The 21863-nt window shown below is 40.7% G+C and overlaps 1 long non-coding RNA gene across 4 annotated transcripts in view; it reads right to left on the reverse strand.

Annotated features, from left to right (window-relative positions):
• The window catches only part of LOC109501512, a 308946-nt gene extending 287929 nt beyond the window's left edge, over window positions 1-21017 (reverse strand). For all 4 annotated transcript variants that reach the window (XR_006600624.1, XR_006600621.1, XR_006600622.1 and 1 more), the window contains exons 1-3: window positions 20813-21017; window positions 17416-17501; window positions 8790-8838 (exon numbers count right to left, since the gene is read on the reverse strand). This is a non-coding gene — a long non-coding RNA (uncharacterized LOC109501512). The remainder of the gene's footprint in view (window positions 1-8789; window positions 8839-17415; window positions 17502-20812) is intronic.
• Window positions 21018-21863: the final 846 nt, after the last annotated feature.

Here is a 21863-nt window from a genome sequence, read left to right on the forward strand (position 1 = left end):
AAGGGGCCCACAGTGGTGGGACTTATGACTGGGAATGGCAGATACTCCCAATCACGGGGCGGGGGGGGGGGGGTGGGCAGGGGTTCTTGGTTCAAGCAAGTTAGGTAAGGAGTATGGGTGCTGCACTGGTTGCCACAAGTAGCCATTGTTTATGTTGGAAGACAGGAAAGGGAAAAGGTACCTGCCAGTTTCTTTGTTCCTGAAGGGGTCTCCCTATGATCCCTATCTCTCTGGGCCATGCTCTAAGATTGGAAAATCACCCTCCCTCCCATCTGCTCCCAGCATTTTTCAAATTGCTGGGTCTACCCTGTGTCTGCAGGGGTTGTTTATCATGCTGCCTCTTTAAGGGAAAATACTCCATTTTCTAATGCCCTCTGAGCTCTCCCAAAGCCGAGCTTCCTGATTTTTAAAAATCCAGGCTTTAAGCCCTACTGGTTTCAAGAACTCACAAAATTCAGCCCCTCTCACTTTCAAAGGCAAATATTACAGTGATTCATCTTCCCCATTCATGGGATTCCCCAGTGTGAAAGTCTGTTTTCTGCTCTTCTCCAGACCACTGGCTCTCTCCTTACTGGGGACAGCCATGGTTGTTTCTCTCCCAGACCACCTCTTTGCCATTCCTACCTTCATTGATATAAGCTCTTCACTGCCTTTAGTTATGGAATTTGTTCTTCTAGGCTTTGGGTCATTTCCTGGGTTATTTACACTGATATGGGTGTTTTCCAGTTGTATTTGTGGAACAAGGCAGGCTTAGGGTCCTCTTACTCCACCATCTTCCCAGCTGACTAGGTGTAAACATTTTTCAGAACCACTAGATCCATGGTCTGAATTGATTGATACCTGGAGTCCTGAAGCATCACCATAGCCTGTCTCAGACCTGGCCAAGATTCTGCTCACAGTATATCAGCAGGGTCCAGAGACCCACCTGGTAATCATTTTCCAAATCCCTGAATATACAATTAAAATAAACATACTTAGTAGGTACACAACATCCACATTAAGTCCTTGGAGAATGAAGTAAACACTACCATAACAGAGAATGTCAAATGGAAGCTTCTGAAATTGCCTCCAACCCCATAGATAGCAGCTTTTCATCAGCTTCATTCAAGAGTACACTTGAAAAACAGAGTTAAGAGAAAATTCTCCCAATGGGAAGAACCTGAATAGTTTACCTGATCTTTCACTTTCTTCCACTTTTCCTGGTCTTCTGCTGAAGAAAAAGGGCCCAAGATTAAAATATATGTGGAGTTATGGATAGTGGAAACTGGCTTGGGTTGTCAGAAGACTGGAAGGAGAAACATTGGAAAATCAGGGACAAGGATGTCTTGGGTAGGGGCATGTGGATGGACATATGGAAGGGGTATGAAGTATAATCTTCATTTCCATATGCCCCCCCGCAGAGAGCACTAAACAACCAAGTACAAAAACAAATAACCAGTTGGCACCAATGAACCTCTGTAATCAGCTACCCCAGTGCTGACATGATAGGTGTAGGAAAGAAACTAGGCAGCAGGGATAGAGACTATGCCTGGGTCAACAGCATGAGCCCAACAGCCCAACCAAGGCCAATCTAGCTGCAGCCACTGGCAAATATCCAACCTGCCAGAAACAGAGACCAATATGAGTGGCAAGTTGACAACAATGAATCCTTTCTATCCTAGAAGGGTAAGAGTTTCATTCTGAGCTTTCTTGCCCAGAGGGTCTCAGCCAGCAGCACCACTCTGAGGAGGTACACAGTATCTATTTTACAAGAACAGGATCCTGGATTTCATTGTAAAAGACCAGGGAACAGTCTTTATAGGATGTGAAAATGGATCCATGACCATGGTATCCATTGGTCCAGTGGTTATACCACTGTAACCAGAAGCTGCCAGTCTAATAAAGTATTGGAGTGGATTATTAAAGGCATAGATGAAACAATGCTTTGGGATGCAGTATTTTATAAGGGTGGGACACCATCCTCCAGGATGCAGTATACATGTTGAATCAAAGAATTTTCTATGGTGTTGTGTCTCCAAAAGGAAAAATATATGACTCTAGGCACCAAGGGCTGGAAGCTGGAGTGACCCCATTTCCCATCACTCTCAGTTATCTACTTGACAAATTTGTGTTTTTCTCCCACAGATATAGGTTGTACAAGTTTAGAAATTCTCCTAAACAGAGATCATGTCTGACAAAGGATACACAAACAACCTCACTGAATTATAAGCAATGACTCCTCCTGGGCACTTCAGGCTCCTCATGCCAAGGGACCAGCAAGCATGAAAAAGAGTAACCATTCTAATCAGGAGCAATTTCCCCTGGTCACCAAGAAGAGAATAGGGTTGCTGATACACAAGAGAAATAGAAAGGAATAACTTTGATGTCCAAGTGATCCATAAGGGTGCCTTTAGGTACCCTCTTGCCCAATTTTTATTGTAATTAGAACAAGTGTAGCAACCTGGACCTTAGAAGAACATGGTGATCAGGGTGCTGACTTCTGGGTAATACGAGCCAGAGTCCTGACACCAGGTAAGCCACTAAGACCAACAGAGGTGCTAGTTGAATGCAGGGGGAATCTAGAATGGATACTGGGGAAGGACATCAGTAGTAACTGTGGCCCTCAGCCCAGCATCAGCAATGAAGTTATACTTTCATCCCACTAATCTTCCTCTTCCAAGTTTCCCCCAGCAAGAGATCCACTGGAATCCTGGAAAAGCCAGTCCCACAATGAAAGGGAAAGCCTGATTCAGTCAGCATGAGGAATAGATTGCCCAAATCTCCTTCCAATGAGGAATTCTCCTGGTGCTGAGAGTGCTGTGGCAGAGAGCCTTTAGCTGTCAGACTGTAGGGATTGCCTTAGTGGCCGAGTACTGTCTTGCCCAAGGTCATCTCCCTTCCCAGAATGACCACATCCAATGAAATTCATCATCTGGCCATCTCAACCCAACTCAGGACAACTCTGTAAAGCCATCTTAGCTAAAAAGATCTACCTGGGGCATAGGCTATCTTTGGGCCTGGATCACACATCAGTGTTTCCCTCTGCCCAGTCCTGCTTCCTTCCCTCTCTTCCACAGGTATTAATCCCAAGGACTCTCCTTCATAAACATTCTGCACACTAAGTTCTACCTCAGTCTGTGTCCTGGAAACCAACCAGCCGAGGTCATATAACCTCAGTGTCCTCTCAACTTAAAATGGGGGAAATGCCTGTCCTGTTTATTTCACAGGGAAACAGGCAAATGGCATAATCTATAGGTAAGCACTTCTAAAACCATAAAGAATTACACAATTACAATGCTGTAATTACTATTGTTATTATCTAAATAATCATGTCCCCAGTTCTTCCACTCCCTACATTTTTTTTAGTGTGATCCAATTTTTGATAATGCTAAAACTTGAAAACTACTAGGTGGTTCCAGTTCTAGGGTGGATCTGCTACCCTGAAAAGGCAAAAAGGGGTTTGACTGCGAACATGAATCCTACTTCTCTTTCACAAATTAAAAAGCTACCTAGTACCAGCATTTTTTTTAATTATGGGCTTCTATCACATTTCCTATGCATTGATATAGAAGCAGAAAGAAAAAAATCCTTTATCTACCTTCACAGATTTTAAAAATAGACAAATTATCAACCAAAATAAAACCATCAGCCTCAATCAGGTTGTCCTCTGCCATCAGTGCTAACTCAATGAAGCAGGAATGGTCACCACCTGTTCTCTCCCTGGGGGTGAGCAAACAGTCCAGCTCTGCTCTGTTAATTAATTCATGGGCAGTAAATGGGTGTCAAACAGGCCAGCATGTCACCACTATAGTCTTGTAGTCTAAAGAGGTAGCCTACTGGTTTGCAAATCAGTCCAACTGCCCAAATCTGTTGTGGTGGTTCCAGATAGATGATGAGTCAAGAACTATCTGGATGAGCTAGCTACTCAAAAAATATTCAGTGGCTCAATCACTCTACCTTTCCCATTTGATTTAGCTGTCATTTGCTTCATGTCAGAGCCTGAAGTCACAGACGCTCTTCCTAAATTTAAGGAGCTCGTAATTAAGCTACAAATAGACAATCAAACATGATCTACCCATCTGCTACTAAACCTGAACTTCTGTAAATGTGTCATTAATCTAGAAGCCACATTTTGCCTAGATCATTTTAAAATCCAGAGCTGCCAAAATCATCTTGTGGAAAATAATACAAGCAAGTGCACAACCACACACAGGTGCCCAGCTCAAATACATATGACACAGGCTTACTGGCACTCTCCACTCTTATGAGTAGTTGTCATTATTATAAGTTTTCAGTGGTTGTTCGTGGTGAACACATGGATATAGTTTTTTAAGTTTTTATTTAAATTCCAGTTAGTTAACAGATGGTGTAATATTAGTTTCAGGTGTACAATATAGTGATACTGCATTTCCATACATCACCCTGTGCTCATCACCACAAGTGCACTCCTTAATCACCATCATCTATGTAACCCATCCCCACCCACTTCCCTCTGGTAACCATCAGTTTGTTCTCTATATAGGAGTCTGTTCCTTGGTTTGCCTCCCCCTCTCTTTTTTCCCTTGCTCATTTGTTTTGTTTCTTAAATTCCACATGAGTGAAATCACACGGTGGTTGTCTTTCTCTGACTTATTTGGCTTAACACTTATACTTGCTAGCTACATCCATGTCATTGCAAATGGCAAGATTTCATGCTTTTTATAACTAAATAATATTCGTGTGTGTGTGTGTGTGTGTGTGTGTGTGTGTGTGTGTATCAACCACCTCTTCTTTATTGATTCATCAATTGATAAACACGGGCTTGTTTCATATCTTGGCTATTGTAAACAACGCTGCTATAAACATAGGGGGTTCATGTATCCCTTTGAATTAGACTTTTTGTATTTTGGGGGTAAACGCCCAGTAGTGTGATTACTGGATCATAGAGCTATTCTATTTTTAACTGTTTGAGAAACCTGCATACTGTTTTCCATTGTGGCTGTACTGGTTTGTGTATCTACCAACTGTGCAAGAGGGTTCCTTTTTCTCCACATTCTTGTCAACAATAGTTTCTTGTTGTTTTTAGCCATTCTGACAGGTGTGAGGTGATATCTCTTATAGTTTTGATTTGTATTTCCCTGATGGTAAGTGATGATGAACATCTTTTCATGTCTGTTGGACCTGGATGTCTTCTTTGGAGAAAAGTTTATGTCTTTTGTCCATTTTTAATTGGATTATTTGGGTTTGGGGTGTTGAGTTGTATAAATTCTTTATACATTTTGGATACTAAGCCTTTATTGGATATGTCATTTGCAAATATCTTCTTCCATTCTGTAGGCTGCCTTTTAGCTATGTTGCTTATTTCCTTCACTGTGCAGAAGCTTTTTATTTTGATGTAGCCCAATAGTTTATTTTTGCTTTCATTTCCCTTGCCTCAGGAGACATATCTAGAAAAAAAGTTGCTATGGCCAATTTCAAAGAGGTTACTGCCTTTCTCTAGCAGGATTTTTATGGTTTCAGGTCTCATATTAATCCATTTTGAGTTTATTTTTGTGTGTGGTATAAAAAGGGGTCCCGTTTCTTTCTATTGCCTGTTGCTGTCCAGTTTTCCCAACACCACTTGATGAAGAGACTGTCCTTTTCCCATTGGATATTCTTTCCTGCTTTGTCTAAGATTAACTGGCCATATAATTATGGGTTTGTTTATGGGTTTTCTATTTTGTTCTATAAATCTATGTGTCATTTTGTTCCAGTACCATACTGTTTGAATAACTACAGCTTTGTAATATAACTTGAATTCCAGAATTGTGAGGCCTCCAGCTTTGCTTTGCTTTTTCAAGATTGCTTTGACTATTCAGGGTCTTTTGCGATTCCACACAAATTTTAGGATTATTTGTTCTAGCTCTTTGAAAAATGCTGTTGGTATTTCGATAGGGATTGAACTAAATGTGTAGATTGCATTGAATAATGTGTAGACATTTTAACAATATTTGTTCTTCCAACCCATTAGCATGGAATGTCTTTCCATTTCTTTGCATTGTTTTGAATTTCTTTCACCAGAGTTTTATAATTTTCAGAGTACAGGTCTTTCACCTCTTTGGTTAAGTTTATTCCTCAATATTTCACTGTTTGAGATACAGTTGTAAATGGGAATGTTTCTTAATTTCTTTCTGCTGCTTCATTATTAGTATATAGGAGTGCAACAGATTTCTGTACATTGATTTTGTATCCTGTGACTGACTTTATCAGTTCTAGTAGTTTTTGGTGCAGTCTTTAGGGTTTTCTATATATAGTATCATGTCATCTGCAAATACAGCTTTATTTCTTCCTTACCAATCTGGATGCCTTTTATTTCTTTATGTTGTCTAATTGCTGTGGCTAGGACTTCCAATACTATGTTGAATAAAAGTGATGAGAGTCGACTTATCTCTTTCCTGACCATGAAAGAAAAGTTTTCGTTTTTCACCACTGAGTATGATGTTCACTGTGGGTTTTTCATATAGGACCTTTATTATGTTGAGATGTGTTCCCTCTAGACCTCCTTAGCAGAGGGTTTTTACCAAGAATGGATGTTGTACTTTGACAAATGCTTTCTCTGCATCTACTAAAATGATCATACGGTTTTTATCCTTTCTCTTATTTATGTGACATATCATGTTGATCATTTTGCAAATATTAAAACACCTTTGCATCCCAGATATAAATTCCACTAGTTCATGGTGTATGCTTTTTTGAATATATTGTTCGATTTGGTTTACTAACATTTTGTTGAGGATTTCTGCATCTGTATTCATCACAGATATTGGCCTATAGTTCTCTTTTTTTGTGGTGTCTTTACCTGGACTTGTTGCCATGGTGGTGACAAGGTTCAAAGAATGAGAACAGATGTGTGCAGAAACCTCTTGTAGCCCAAGCTCAGAACCTCCCCATTATCACTTGGGCAAAGTAGGGCACAAGGCCAGCACAAATCTAAAGGCTGGAGAAACAGAACCTCCCACTTCATGGTAAGAGAAGAATTTGTGGTCATTTTTGTAAACACCTACCTGTTTTTCTTATCTATAAATATAAGAAACCTCATATAATTGTGTATTAAACAGGATAACATAAAAATCACAGGATAAATTGGAAGTGCTCAATAAATATCAGGGCCTTTCTCCCCTCCATTCCCTTTCAGACTAGGGAGGTGGGCCCACAAACCAATGAGGTAAGTTTCCTTGGATAACTTGTGGATATCCATCTTATTAATTTAAAGCTTAAACAGATGTTGGCTTTAGTTAACTTTATAAGATTATCTAATAAATCTATTAATCATGAATTGATAAAAAATCAATTATGTGTACATATATATGTATTGATACTAAGTCGCACTTACAGAGAAATTCTATACCAATCAATACTGGTCAGAAAGATCTCCAAAGAGACCCCACTGAACCAACTCCCCCCAGCATTCAATCCTCAAGTCTGGGCTTGTGCTGCGATTCATAACCAATTGAATATAATGAAAGTAGTGCCAGCTTTCAGGCCCAGACTGCAAAAGACTGGCAGCTTCCATTTCCTGTATCTTGAAACACTAACTTGTAGAGCCCTGAACCACCATGTAAGAAAACCAACTATCCCCCTCCACCTTCAGCTGTTCCAGCCTCCTAATATCTGAAGCATCACAGATGAATCTCCAAGCAACATGGAGCACAGATGCATCATCCCTCCTGTGCCCTGAATTCCTGACCCACAGAATCATAGATATGGTAATAATAATAAAATATTTTTTAGTCACTCTGTTTTAGGGTAGTTTCTAATGCAGCAATAGATATTTGAAACAGCCAGGAAAACCCTGGACATAGCTGAATATTGCCACTGGGAGCGGAAAGCTGGCACTACTGCCCTGTGCTGCTGTTATAACACACACTGGCCATTGATCTGTGAATCTGAGAGGAACTAAGGACTCAAGAAAGCTGGCATAATTTAGAGGAGGCAGGCAAGTGTGGTTTCACCACGGTGTCAAGACTCACACCAGCTCTGGCACACAGTCTGGAAACAAACGATTATGAGCAGAGCCAAAGGGAAGCCCAGATCTGTTCCATCTACACATAGGCTCCTTGAGTGCTGGGCTTAGCATCACCTGCAAGGCTTCCTGAAGTTTAAAACAGAGAACCAGGCTCATCAGCAACAAGGTTTGGGAGCAAAGCCAGTTGTCTGGTCCTGGATGAACACTCATCATTGCACATGTGGATATACAAAACACAGATAAAACCATGACCTGCCACCTCGAGTGGCAAGTTGGATTGAAGCAATCACAAACTGGGCAAGCATAGCTCATGCTTTATTATTTTTTTTAACATTTATTTGTTTTGAGAGAGACAGAGACAGAGCATCAGCAGGGGAGGGACAAAGAGAAAGGGAGACACAGAAATCGAAGCAGTCCAGGCTTTGAGCTGTCAGCACAGAGCCCAACGCAGGGCTCAAACTCACAAACCCTGAGATCATGACCTGAACAGAAGTCGGACACTTAAACGACTGAGCCACCCAGGCACCCTGCTCATGCTTTAATAGTACGCTGAAGCTCTACTGGTCACCTCACAGTTCCATTAGGCACTACTAGGAAGCATCAGTAACAGCAGAATGTGCCAGCCCAATGCACATTGCATTAAAAAATGTAGCATCCCTTGGAGCAGAGACTCAAAGAGGAAAAGTGTCAGAGGTGCTAACACTAATGCCAATTTGAAAACCAATTACCATGTGAGTAAATGCACTGAGAAGGAGCTGTTCATCTGTCCTCTTCAGCCACACCTGCACATTCATATATAAGCACCAAACATGTATTGAACACTTACCCTGCATCCCATGTTCTTCTGGGGTCCTTAGGAGGGTGGAATCAAATTTCTGAAAAAGAAGGTGCTAGCAATCAACCACTAAATGTCTACACAAGTCACACACTGTGATTCAATTAGTGAACACCACCAGATTTAATAATTGAGTGCTTTATTCCAGTGAACAAGTATTTTTTAAAGTACCTCCTATTTGCCAAGTACTGTTCAAGTTTTTAAGATTGATGGGGAGTCAAGACACTTGAAAATTACACACATCATAAAGAATATTAAGTTCTATGGGCAAAAACAAAAGGAAGGGAATAATTTTGACTGGAGGATCTAGAAAGGCTTCATGAAAGAACTGACCTGTGAACTAAGACTGAAAGACAAATTAGGAGAATTTTGGGAAGCAAAAGTAAAGGAAACATGTATTCAAGGTTAGAAAAAAAAAAAGGTGCATTCTAGGCAAAGTAAGCAACAGGAACAAAGGAACAGGAGTCTAAAACAATGGGTAGGGGTACCGGGGTGGCTCAGTCAGTTAAGTGTCAGATTCTTAATTTCGGCTCAGGTCATGAGTGTCAGAATCTTAATTTCCGCTCAGGTCATGATCTCATGGTTGGTGAGATCCAGCCCCACATTGGGTTCTGTGCTGACAGGGCGGAGCCTGCTTGGGATTCTTTCTCCCTTCCTCTCTGCCCTTCCCCCACTCACACTCTTTCTCAAAATAAATAAACTTAAAAAATTTTTAAATAAATAAAAATAAAATAATAAAATAACACAGGATAACATAAAATAAAATAAAATAAAATAAAATAAAATGATGGGGGATGTTTCTGGAAGCAAAACATAAAGTGACAAGAGAATGAAATGAATGGAAGGTATGAGGGAGGGTATTGGGCAGCAAAGCTTGAGGTGAGTTGGGGGTCACACTATAAAAAGCCTTGAATATTATGTTAAGACAAGTAGAATTAACTGTATTACTAGGAAGTGCTAAAGTGTGAGGTGCTAGGAACTGCAAAAAGACCAATTCAAAACAATAGAAATAAGCAAAAAGTATCTCTGCCTCAAACTGCAAGCTACTAACACCAGGGAGACTTTACATCCCTTGGTACAATCAGCACCACCAGGAGGGTGGGGACTGAGTCCCTCACGGTCATGGCTGCATCCCAGCTCCTCTCAGGGCTGCCGTGCACTGCTGTGACATAAATATTTGTGAAAAGGAGTAAATTAGTTTCTCCCTGTCTACCCAAGTTGAAAATTGCTTCTCTTGTTTGTATCACAATATATTGCTTGTTCCTGCAGCCATTTATGTGTTTTGGTGTTCTTCTTTGATATTTTAAAGTAATATATGGGCAGGGACAAGATTGTATCTATTCAAATACCTCCTGAAACCTAGCAGAGAGCCTTGCAAACTAGTTACTCATTATTTGTTCGGTGTATAAATAGTATGGAAGATAAAACAGTCTCATTACATCACTTCAACATGCTATTCTACTATTCTACACCAAAAAGAAAACAATCTAAGTTTGCTATTCTGCTTCCTATAATGTATACAAAAGAAATGAAATCGTGACCTTAAAGAGGTGTCTGCACTCCCATATACCTAGCAGCATTATTTACATTAGCCATGACATGTAAATGATCTAAGTATCCATTGACAGATGAATGGATAAAGAAAATGTAATATATATAATGGAATACTATTCAGCCATAGAAAAGAAGGAAATCTTGCCATTTACGACAACATGGAAGGACCATGAGGGCATTATGCTAAGTGAGATAAGACAGAAGAAAAAAAACTGTATGATCTCACTTATATATAAAATCTAAAAAAGCCCCAAACTCATAAATACAGAGAAGAGATTGGTGGTTGCAGAGGTGATGGTTGGGGGGTGGGGAAAATAGATGAAGGTAGTCAATAGGTACAAACTGTAAGTTATAAGATAAATAAATTCTGGGGTGGTAATATATAGCATGGTGACTATAGTTAACAGTACTGCATTGTGTATCTGAAAGTCACGAAGAGAGTAGATCCTATTTTAAAAATTGATCAATTTATTTCAAACTAAAACAAAAAAAGAAAGTAGAACTTAAAGTTCTTACCACAAGAAAAAATCTGTAACTATGGGAGGTGATGGATGTTAACTAAACTTGTGGTAATCATTTAACAACATATATATATGTCAAATCATTATGTTGTACACCTAAGACAATTATATGCCAATCATGTCTCAATAAAACTGGAAGTTAATTAATTCGCCATCATTTCTGATAGCATTTATGGTCTTTGTTTTTTGTTCAACACGTAACAATGAAGAGATACTTCCCATATATTTTTTCACCGCTTTGTCATCTACAAAATGCATCTTTCTTTCCTATTTCATGTTCTCCTCCTTAGAAACCTGAACTGGAGTCTACTTAAATGAGTCTTCTCTTTTTCATATCCTAGTATAACTTGATTCCTACACAAATTTTCTCACCTCCGTCCTACACCTACCTCCCGGATCTTCTTATGAATCCAAATGGCCTTCTCTAACATCCTTCACTAAATAAATGTCCAACTTTTCAGCTACTTGGCTCTTCTATCTTGTTTCCATGGATCCTTTTCAATTAGTGCCAAAGTGTGTTAAAAACCTTTTTAAAAGGTCATTTTACTAAGAGGATATTCACTTTTTCTTAGTCCCCAAGTTAAATTCTACCAGCTGGTGATCACATTGACCAAAATTCCCCTTCAGTTTAATGCACTTTCTCTCTCTGCAAGTTTTGAACTGGTAGAGTTTTCTACTCTACTCATTTCTTCTTTCTTCTAATAATTGTCTCCACACTACTATTAGCACAGATTTTTAGCTGGACTAAAATCAAATTGCTTTCTACAGGTATAAAAGGAAGACGCTGCCTACAGAGAATGTCATAGGACATTTTACAGAATTTAGAAGAGCGGTCTTTGTATTTTTTTCCTCATGTATTTCCTAAGATAATTTCTTTAAACGATGTCTTAAATTTTACCTTTCTAAGTTGATACCTAAATTTTTTCATCATAATTTTAATTAGTTGAATGAATGTTATGTCCAGTGCACTGTAAATGCTGACATTATGAAAGTGATATTACCGCTTTATACATCCTCCACGGTATCTAAACGCAATAATGACTGATCATCTACTTACACAAATGTGAATACGTTCATTTCATATCCTTCTTTCTTTCTCCTGAAACTCCTATTTTCATTCCATTTTCCTCTCAGCATTTCATCTTACTGTAAGATACTTTTATGCTTGAAATTCTTTTGTTGATTGCCTTATTTGTCGGCATCAAAATATGCACATAAATTAAATTTTTCCTTTAGACCATAAGGCCTTCTAAATGTGAAAAAATATGTTTAATTAAGCTGTTATTAGCTATTATTAATATATAATCAATATAACTATATTATAATCTTTCATAAATAAATATTAAATACAAAATATGCACCTCTTAATAAAGATGGAGGTGGCTATTTTGAGTGAGTGTGGTTTGGTTTGATTGGTAATTCTCATCTCTGAGATCACTATTAATTATTGCTAGAAAAGAACATGCAGCATTCTTTTGGGTTCCTGGACCCAGTTTCAACATGGTTGGGAAAAGGTGTGGCTTTCCCCAAACAACAAACAATTCTCAGACACAACCTGGGTGTCCTACAATTCAACCCAATTCTGACATTATCTACCTAAAAACAGCACCAGATTCCAGGTTAAGAACTCAGTCCCACAAGCCTGCCTGCCCCTCACCCCTTCAGAGGACAGTCACAAGCCCAGATTGTCCCTGTGCTTCTGACAGTCCTTAAATCAGAGGTTCAACCCCCTCCTTGGGTTTAATTTCCTACAAGGGCTCACAGAACTCACAGAAACATTTTACTTACTAGATTGCTGGTCTATTGCAAAAGGATACAACTCAGGAACAGCCAGATGGACGAGATGTATAGGGCAAGGTAATGGGGAAAGAGCATGAAGCCCTTATAACCTTGTAACTTACAAAATTTTGAACATCCCAAATTATAGTTTCACAATCAATCTAATGGGAATAGAAGAGATCATGTTGTCTACTCCCTTTCTGCTGCTATAGGAATACACTGAAGTAAACATATGTCCACCAAAGGCCAGAAAAATTAAATGATGGATGAGATTTAACACCAGTGCTCTGAAGTGAGACTTTATCCAGTTGTGTATTGACACAGCTTCTGTGTAACTTAGCTTTCTTAGAGCCTGGTATGAAATGACTCACTTCCCTGGCCCCTTACAGAGGAGTGAAAACAGCCAATGGACAAGACAACAAGCCAATGGACAGGACAAGTCCATTAAGATCTGGACAGAGTATCATACTCCATAAACAGAGAAGTGAGAATACTGCTAGGTATCAGAAAGTACCCAGAGAGCAACACTGTGAGACAAGGGTAAGAGGAGGAGGTCCCAGTCATCAGAAAGCAGGCTCAACTACCTCAGAGCCCATCTCCCTGTGGCTGCCTGTAAACTATCCCCTGCTTCCCCAGACTGAACTTTCCAGAACAACAAAGCCATTGTGTAAAATCATTCACACTTATGGTCACAGTGAGAGGAAAAAGGCAATCTTATACCATTGGTGGATGTCCAGGTTGCAGAAGCTTATGTATCAATATGTACCAAAAGCTTTAAAAAAGCACATAATGTTTGACTGAGTGATTCCACCTCCAGAATTCTCATAAGAGAAAATAACCAAGGAAGTACACAAAGATATATGTGTATAAAAATGTTCCTTATCATATTATTATAGGAGCAAAAAATTGAAAAATACAAAAGCTAAATGTCCAACCATAAGGAAATGATCAAATTAATTTTGGTAAATAATCAAATTAACACCGTGAACTATTATGAACAATTAAAAATGATAATGTGAAACTATACTGACATGGGGATATTTTTTCATTATATAAATATTTTTAAGAGAAGATAATTAAACGGTGCAGTGGGTTCCTATTTTGTTTTTAAAAAGACATGAACGCATGGGAAACACTTATCTGTGTAATAACGTAAGTTATGAGCTGAATGGTAGGAGAAAATGTTGATGACACATTGTTAAGTTTAAAAGGCCAACTGCAGGACAGTATTACATTATGACTTCCAGTTAAATAAAATAATCATATATACATGCATATAGTGTGTGTATTCATTAAATATATATGTGTGTCTGTTAAATATATACAGCATATACTACATTATCTGTATATGAAGAATGAGAGGATCTACACTAAAATGTTAACAATGATAGGATTACACATGGGTTTTATTTTCATTTTTATATATTTATGAATTGTCCTAATTTTCTACCAATACTTATTTTTCATGATCAGGAAAGGCAATGATTCCTTAACTCTCATCTGCAACATCGCTGCTCGTTCCCTTGCAAATAAAAGCCACAAAAAGCCAGTACTAGCCGCCCACTTGATGACATCTAAACACTGGTAATTCCATATTTTCCTTTTGGTATTGAAAGCGTAGGTGTGAAGGAGGGGAACAAGATAAGACATCCTTTATGTCATATCCTTGATACATATGACTGATTCCCACAGATATAATAAGACCAAACATTTAGATTACACAACATAGCATCATTATTTAAAAGAGACAAAGAAGTGGGTGCCTGGGTGGCTCTGCTGGTTGAGCATCCGACTCGATTTCAGCTCAGGTCAACTAAGCATGGAGCCTGTTTGAGATTCTCTCTCTCTCTCACCCTCTGCCCCTCTCCCCTGCTCATACTCGCTCTCTAAAAATAAAAACAAAAAAAATTTAATAAAAAAAAGACAAAGAACTTACTGTATTCCCAAAAATTAAAAAAATCTTGAAAGATGGTATTATTCTGTTACTACATTCTTATGAGCTACATTAAGTAATATAAAATGGAAGATATATATCACCTTGGGTGATCCACATGCAATCCTATCTAAAAATATGCATATATGATCTACATGGATCCTTTTTCTTCTCTTGTGTGATAGATTACAAGAAAGTGCCCGGTGTCTGAAGTATGCCCAGTTGGATTTCATAATATCAAAAGCAATTATCAAATATGGAGTAACTGCAGTAATGAGATAACTATGTGAAATACCCTCACATATAAGAAATCACTGAGAAATAGAGAGGAGCCACGAATCTGGAGTTAAAAAAATTTACTAATTTCTAAAATGCAGCAAGTAAACTCTAAAACTATAGATGAAGGAGCTCAACACAAAATGACAAAACATTCTGGAATAGATTGCTAAATAAATGGTTGTAAGCACTTAGAAAAGGATCTCTGATTAGACTGAAAGCCAGTATGGGTTTAGAAAAAATTAAGATCGAACTAATTAACCTCATTTTAAAAATATGATCATTAAACCGGGAGTTCTAGAAATGCACTCACATATTTAGTTTTGGAAAACCTCTCATAAAATCTCTGCATTCAAGACAGAGAAATGTGAGCTAGACAAGAACCCAGTAAGGCAGACTGGCAGGAGTCACAGAGTAGTGATGGATGAATCCATGCCATCTTGAATAGAAGCCTCCAGCTTGTGCCTAAATGCTTATGTGTGTGTGAATGTGAGTGTGTGAATGTGGGATATGTATGTGTTCTTATGTATGAATGGGTGAGTGGACTTAATGGAGAGCTACTACTACTACTACTACAACACACACACACACACACACACACACACACACACACACTGCAAATTTGCCTCAATTCCTTTTTTCCTTACCCCACACATCAATGCTGCATTGGGTCCTTAAACTTCTCCAAAGTGTTTGTTGACTTCTTACCCAATCTGTCTACTTCTCTCACCATCTCTCCTACTACCTGGTTGAAGTTCACTATCTCGCAACCACCTGGTTGAAGCCACCACTGCCTCTCGCTTAGACCACAGCAAATACCTCCTGGCCAGTTGTCGGTTTTGATTCTCATTCCCTACAATTCATTTTGCGGGAAATCCTCCAACTTACTAGAATCAAATGAAAGCTCCCTATCCTGGCCCCAGAGCTCCCTGTCTGACCACTGTCCACCTCTCCCCTCAACATCCAGGCAACTGTAACACTCTCTCCCCTCTCCTCGCATCCCACTCCCACCCTAATGCTCTGAAATGGCTATGTCCCTTGCCTAGCTCCCTTCCCTTCTCTCCTCCCCACTGTTCTGTCCTTGAGATTTTATTTTAAATGTCACCCCCGCAGAGGCCTCTTAGACCACTCAATTACAAGTAGCCATCCGTCACACAGCCCTATTTTAATTCTCTGTGTGGTCCCACATCAGTCAAGATCCAGTCAGGAGACAAAAGCCTCACAAGGTATATTAAGAGAGAATTTAATCATAGGACTTCACTCATATGAGGACTTTAAGATATAAAACAGATGAACATAAGGGAAGGGAAGCAAAAATAACATAAAAACAGGGAGGGGGACAAAACAGAAGAGACTCTTAAATATGGAGAACAAACAGGGTTACTGGAGGGGGTGTGGGAGGGGGGACGGGCTAAATGGGAAGGGGCACTAAGGAATCTACTCCTGAAATCATTGTTGCACTCTATGCTAACTTGGATGTAAATTTAAAAAAAAAAATTAAGTTTAAAAAAAAGAGAGAATTTAATATTGTGCACTGTTATGCACAGGTATGAAACTGTTAACTGAGTAACTGAAAAGACAAAAACAGAAAAGTAAGGTATCGCGAAAGCAGCATCATGGGAAGCAGGTTCCAACCCTAGAGCTAGAGAAACAAATGGAAGAGGTCGGAATTATTCTAAAGAAGAAGGTTGGAATGGGAACCTGGCCGAATTGAAATTAAGTGAAATTAATATCTTCTGGTGCTGATATTACTGAGAGGCCAGCAATGAAGGTGATTCTGCACATACAGAAAAAAAATTGCAAACCAGATTCATCTGCTGCTATGGGAGGCACTGCTATAGGGATGTGAAGAAGCCTGACGGGGTGATATTAGCGGAATGACAAGCAGACAGGAAACTGATGGGAAGAAGCTGAGTCGCTTCTTCCCACCTCCCACCCCAGCCTCCCAGTCTCTCCCTCTGCTCTTTGTTGGTAGACCTAACTAGGGATCCAGCTGGCAAAGTAAAAAAAAGAAAAAAAAGCGGTTTGCACAGTCTCATCCCTAGCAACACAAAGGTAAGTGGAGAAAGAGCGGAGAAGGGTTTAGAGACAAAAGAAACTAGTTTGATACCTGGCAAAAATACTTATCACTTTAATTTTTCCTATTTATTCATTAATATATTTGTTGTTTGCCTCTCCCTGCTGTGAAGTTGAATCATATGAAATTGCTATTTCTCAAACTCAAAAACCTCTTAAATATTAGCAATTTCATATGGTTCAACCTAATAGATTAAGTTCCTGTGGGCGGGAATTTCATCTGTCTTGCTCAAAGTTAAAGTCTAACATGAAGTTTGTGAATTAATATACTGTTGGATTCCTGATGAAGTGTTTAACACCAAAGCATAAAGAACATAATTTCACTTTTCTTTGATAACTAAAAAATACTTCAAACTCCTGCCTCATTAATTTCTATACTATGATAGTATAAAAATTAAAAGTGTAGAATTGATGGTTAACAGAATGCCAAATAAAACAAGGTTGACAGTATAAGATTCACAGTTGAAAGTATACTAACCTGAAAAGATACATATCAAATGCTTCCTTGAGGTCCAGTCTTCTTAAACCCGAGCTGAACTACTTTTGCAGGCAGGCAATCTCAACCTAATTTTTGGAAAAGCAATAAAAACCCTCAAGAAAGCTTCTTTCTGTTTCAATTACAAAAGCCCCTTCTCAGAATTAAAGTTCTCTCAGCCTTTTACTGTCAGAATAAATGACAAACCCAGAGTTTTCCATTCAAAGCTGATTTCACTACATATTTCACATTTCACATAGACATAGTGCATTTTAAATCATTCATTCATCTCCATGTGAAAACAAAAAATGAATTCACCTTTGATAAAAAGGGAGTGTAAACCATTTCCCCTGGCTTTTCCACCCATAAGACCAAAAGGATTTCAAAGTTAACTGTCCTCAGAGAGGTTGCCTGGCATGATTAAGAGCACAGAGTTAAGGGCCAGCCTGTAGGTGAAGAACAATCCCGGCTTTGATGCTTCTTAGATGCATCAGCTGGGCGGGTCACTTAGCCTCTCAGGGTCTCTGTTTCCTCATACGTTACCTTTAAATAACAATAGAACATAACTTATAGGATAGCTGTGAGGATTAACTAAGTTAACACAAGTAAAACTGTAAATGCTAAATACACCCACCGTTTCTAAATTTCAAAGTATCTAAGAATCCCTGCATCCTGCAACAGCAGACACCCTAAACCTAGCTCCATAAAATCTAATTCAGTGCATCTTGAAGGAGGCCCACAGGTTTGCCCATTTACTAAGCATCTCAGGTAAATAAAGGCAGGCAGTGCTGAGACCATGAGAAAGGTCTACAAACTTATGGGCATCAACTGCCACACTTGCCAGACAAACTCAGCTCTCTCTGGTAACTCAACAGGCATTCACTATCATTTAAGCTGAAATTCCAGCAAGAAAAAAATTAAATATGCTGTTTCATCATCTGTTTCCAGTGTCTCAAATGAGGATTCTACAACACTTCCCAGATGAGTTTCCACAGTCCAATAAAAAACACAGTGCGTTCTCCTGCCTTCCTCTAAAGCTGCTGGATGTTCTTCTCATCTTTTGCCATCATCTCAGCTCTCAAATGCTCATAAGTGTTAAAAAAAAAAAAGTGCTCATAAGTGGTTTCCATAGTCTTCTTAGACCATTCTACCAATAAATATCATCAGATTCTTATTTTTCCTCTAAGGCAAGTCTCTCTGGCCCTTAATCAGTTTGGTTGCTCTTTTTCCACAGTCCATCCAGTACCAAAAACAAATCAGCAAATTATCATCCTCACGTACCTGAAGTACCAAAGGATGCGATTTGCAGGCACCAATGCAAACATTTAGTGCACTTGGAGGTGAAAGCAAAGTTCATGGTTGTGATTCAAGTTTGATGCAGGACACCCTCACATGGCTTTAAAGGAAACGGTAGGGAAGGAGCATGGGGCAGGGGGAAGGGGAAGGGGAGCCGGGCAAGAGGAGCCATGCCCATGACCAAGTTGAGAGGTAGCTTTCGTCACTATTGTCATCTTAGTATTCAGGGTAACAACTGCACCAAAGAAAGTCACTAACCACATGTAGAAGTTCGCAAGTCCCAGAAGAAAACCCTCAGAAAAGGAGGTCAGCAAATAATGCAAATCGGATCAGAAAAACATTATTTTCTTCAAAAGTGATTGCTAGGTTGATGGTTTTTAGCAAAGGTCTGCCCTTCTTTTAAAGATGTGACTGGCAGAGTACTGAACAGAACGGGGATTCATGTTACTTGCTTTGGGGACAAGTTATTTTCTGGTCCTGTACTGTAAGAGGGAAAAAAATTCCATAGCTTCTTGCTTGTGGACTGAAAGAAAAAAAAATGACCCTCTTCAAGAAAGCAGGTTACCAACATAGCAGGAACTTAGTTCTGAGTTGGTGGAGTAGGAAGAGAACTTCCAGTAGTTCTGAAATTCCCTCAGGGTATTTACAGGCTTGAATTTTACGGTACCATCCACCAACAATCATCCTTCACTACACTGTCCTGGAGGAAGTGCCAAGGATCCTCATTCTCCATGGAGAGTCACAGTCAAAGTCACAGCAGATTCCAGCTGAGAGCCACAAGAGCCCTATTTGGAATCAGTGCACCCTTTAACTCTGCAGTAACCAGGGCCTCTGGTGGGTCCAGGGACATCCTAGTTAGGATAAAGGACCAAGGAAATGTCATGCCTCCGTTAAAATTAAAAAAAAAATTAATAAATAAAAATTTAAATTAAAAAAAAGGTAAAGAACAACCTTATTAACCTTAGTTATCTGGAAAAGTTCCTAAACAGTCACAAAAATAATCATATTCACTAACATTTGTTAAGTATCATCTTTGTGTGCAGAGGAACATCCTAAGGGCTAGAGTTCATCTCTTAGAGCCTACATTGTATGGGGGACCAACCCAGAGACTATCTGGGAGAAGAGAAACAGAAAGTGCCAAAGCCCTGAAGGGGCAGTATGCTTTAGTGTGCTTGGAATGCACAAAGAACATGAGTTCTAGAATGCAACAAGGATGTGGAATGAACAAGTTGAAAGTGCATGGAAGATTATATCCCAGAGATAACCAGGAGACAGATCACAGAGAACCTTGTGAATAGAAAGTATCTATTATCATGTATGTGTATTGGGTTGGGGTGGGGGAGGGGAGATACTATTTTTTGGCATAATCAAGCATTTCTTTCTTCTTCTGTGTGTGTTAAGTGGACTAACAGTACTCAAAGGTAGGGAAAGTATGAATATTGCTCCAAAGGAAGTCAGGTAAATCAGGTGATAAAAAAAATAGCTTCAGAAGATGCCTTCATCCAGGGACTCACTAGATAACACACAGGCAAAACTTCATTATCAAGGAGTATCGAACCCCTGTTTTTCTCCCACACAACGAGGCTGAGATTTGAGTCTCCATTCATTAACTCATCTGCCCTTGATACCTCAGCTACTATTAATTTGGCTGGTACTTTCTTTTTCTCTGTAAAACTTCCATGGTCTTCAATCCTATTTTACCTGAGCTGTATCAATAAGGACCCTTACCCCCAGTGGCTGGAAGAGAAACTGCAAATGAAAATTATGTTATAAATATCTGTTGAATGAATGCACAGTTTATTGGCCATCTGTAACACTCACTGATCCTTGTTCCCTGGGCCCGGGAAGGTTTCCCTAAGTACTGAAGGCAGTCTATACGCATTTAAGGCAAGCAACCTAAAGACCACTAGCATTCTCTATAATACTTTTTTGTAGAGAAAGTGGGAGTGGTGTCACCAGATGGGGAGGGAAGTGTGGCGGGTGGCAAAACAAAACAAAACAAAACAACAACAACAAAAAAACAAACAAACAAAAACAGAAAAACCTAGTACCACAACTTCTCTGGACTCAGGGCCCAGCTGGGAGCGCGAGGTGAGGGACTCACTTGAAGGTGAGGACGCAGAGCGGCCGGTAGGACTTGTGGCTCGAGTTCTAGGCCATGCCCTTGCCCTAGAAGTCATTGGTGAAGACGCCCCAGCAGAGGAGGGCGCCGGGCCGCACGTCGGGGATCCTTGTGCACGCACTCGCGCGCCAGGGAGGCGCCACAGCAGTAGCAGCTGCCTCTGCACACGATGCCTCCTCCGCCCCACTGCGCATGCCCCGGCCCCACTACCGGCCCCTGCCGGAAAACCCTACTCCCCGCCCCCGCCCCTCGAAAATCTGGAGAACACACGCCGGTCTCCCCAGGCTGAGCCCCCGTCGCCCGCGTCCCCGGCCGCGAGAGTTCGCACGCAGGTGGAGCGGGGTCGCGGCGCTGGGGCGCTCGAGAGGCGGAGAAGGGGCACCGGGGTCCTGCCTGGCGCTCCGGGCCGCCCCCCAAGCATGCACCCTCACCCCCCCCACCACCACCACCACCAACGAGGTTGGGGAGGGCCTCGTCTGCGGGCACCTCCGGGCCCAAGGCCAGGGCGGGCTTAGCAGGTGCGCACCCCGAAACCCCCCCCCACACCCCGCGCTCCGAGAGAGGGAAAAGTGGCCGCCGCTTCCCGGCAAGTTTCCGGCTTTCAGCACCCCGGACAACAGCGGCGGCGGCTCCCGGAGGCACGCTCTCCTGCCCGGCGCCCGTGCTCGCGTCCCACCGCCCCGTCCGCGCCTCCTCCCCGGGTCTTTCTGTTCCCCACCTGCCTGCGCCCCGCGCCTGCAGCCTCCGCGTGGAGGAGGCCGTGGGGGAGACGGAACTGCCCGAAGCACCTTCCCGAAACCAAGAGAAAGGGTCTCCTGGCCGAGGGCTTCCTGCTCGCCCCGCGCAGTCTGTTCAGGGGCGCCAAGGGCTGTTTTCTCTTTATCGCCCTCCTGTTGCTCAGCTCGCACTTAGGAAAAGTCCCAGGTTCGACTTTCGGCTTGGGTCTGGGAGCTAAGTTGATTTCTGAAACATTTCTTCTAATTCTAGTGATAGGGAGATGGGTAGCAAATTCCTCTTCCTTCTCTTTCAAGCT

This window comes from Felis catus, chromosome B4 (genome assembly GCF_018350175.1).
Source record: "Felis catus isolate Fca126 chromosome B4, F.catus_Fca126_mat1.0, whole genome shotgun sequence".
Taxonomy (NCBI): Eukaryota; Metazoa; Chordata; class Mammalia; order Carnivora; family Felidae; genus Felis; species Felis catus.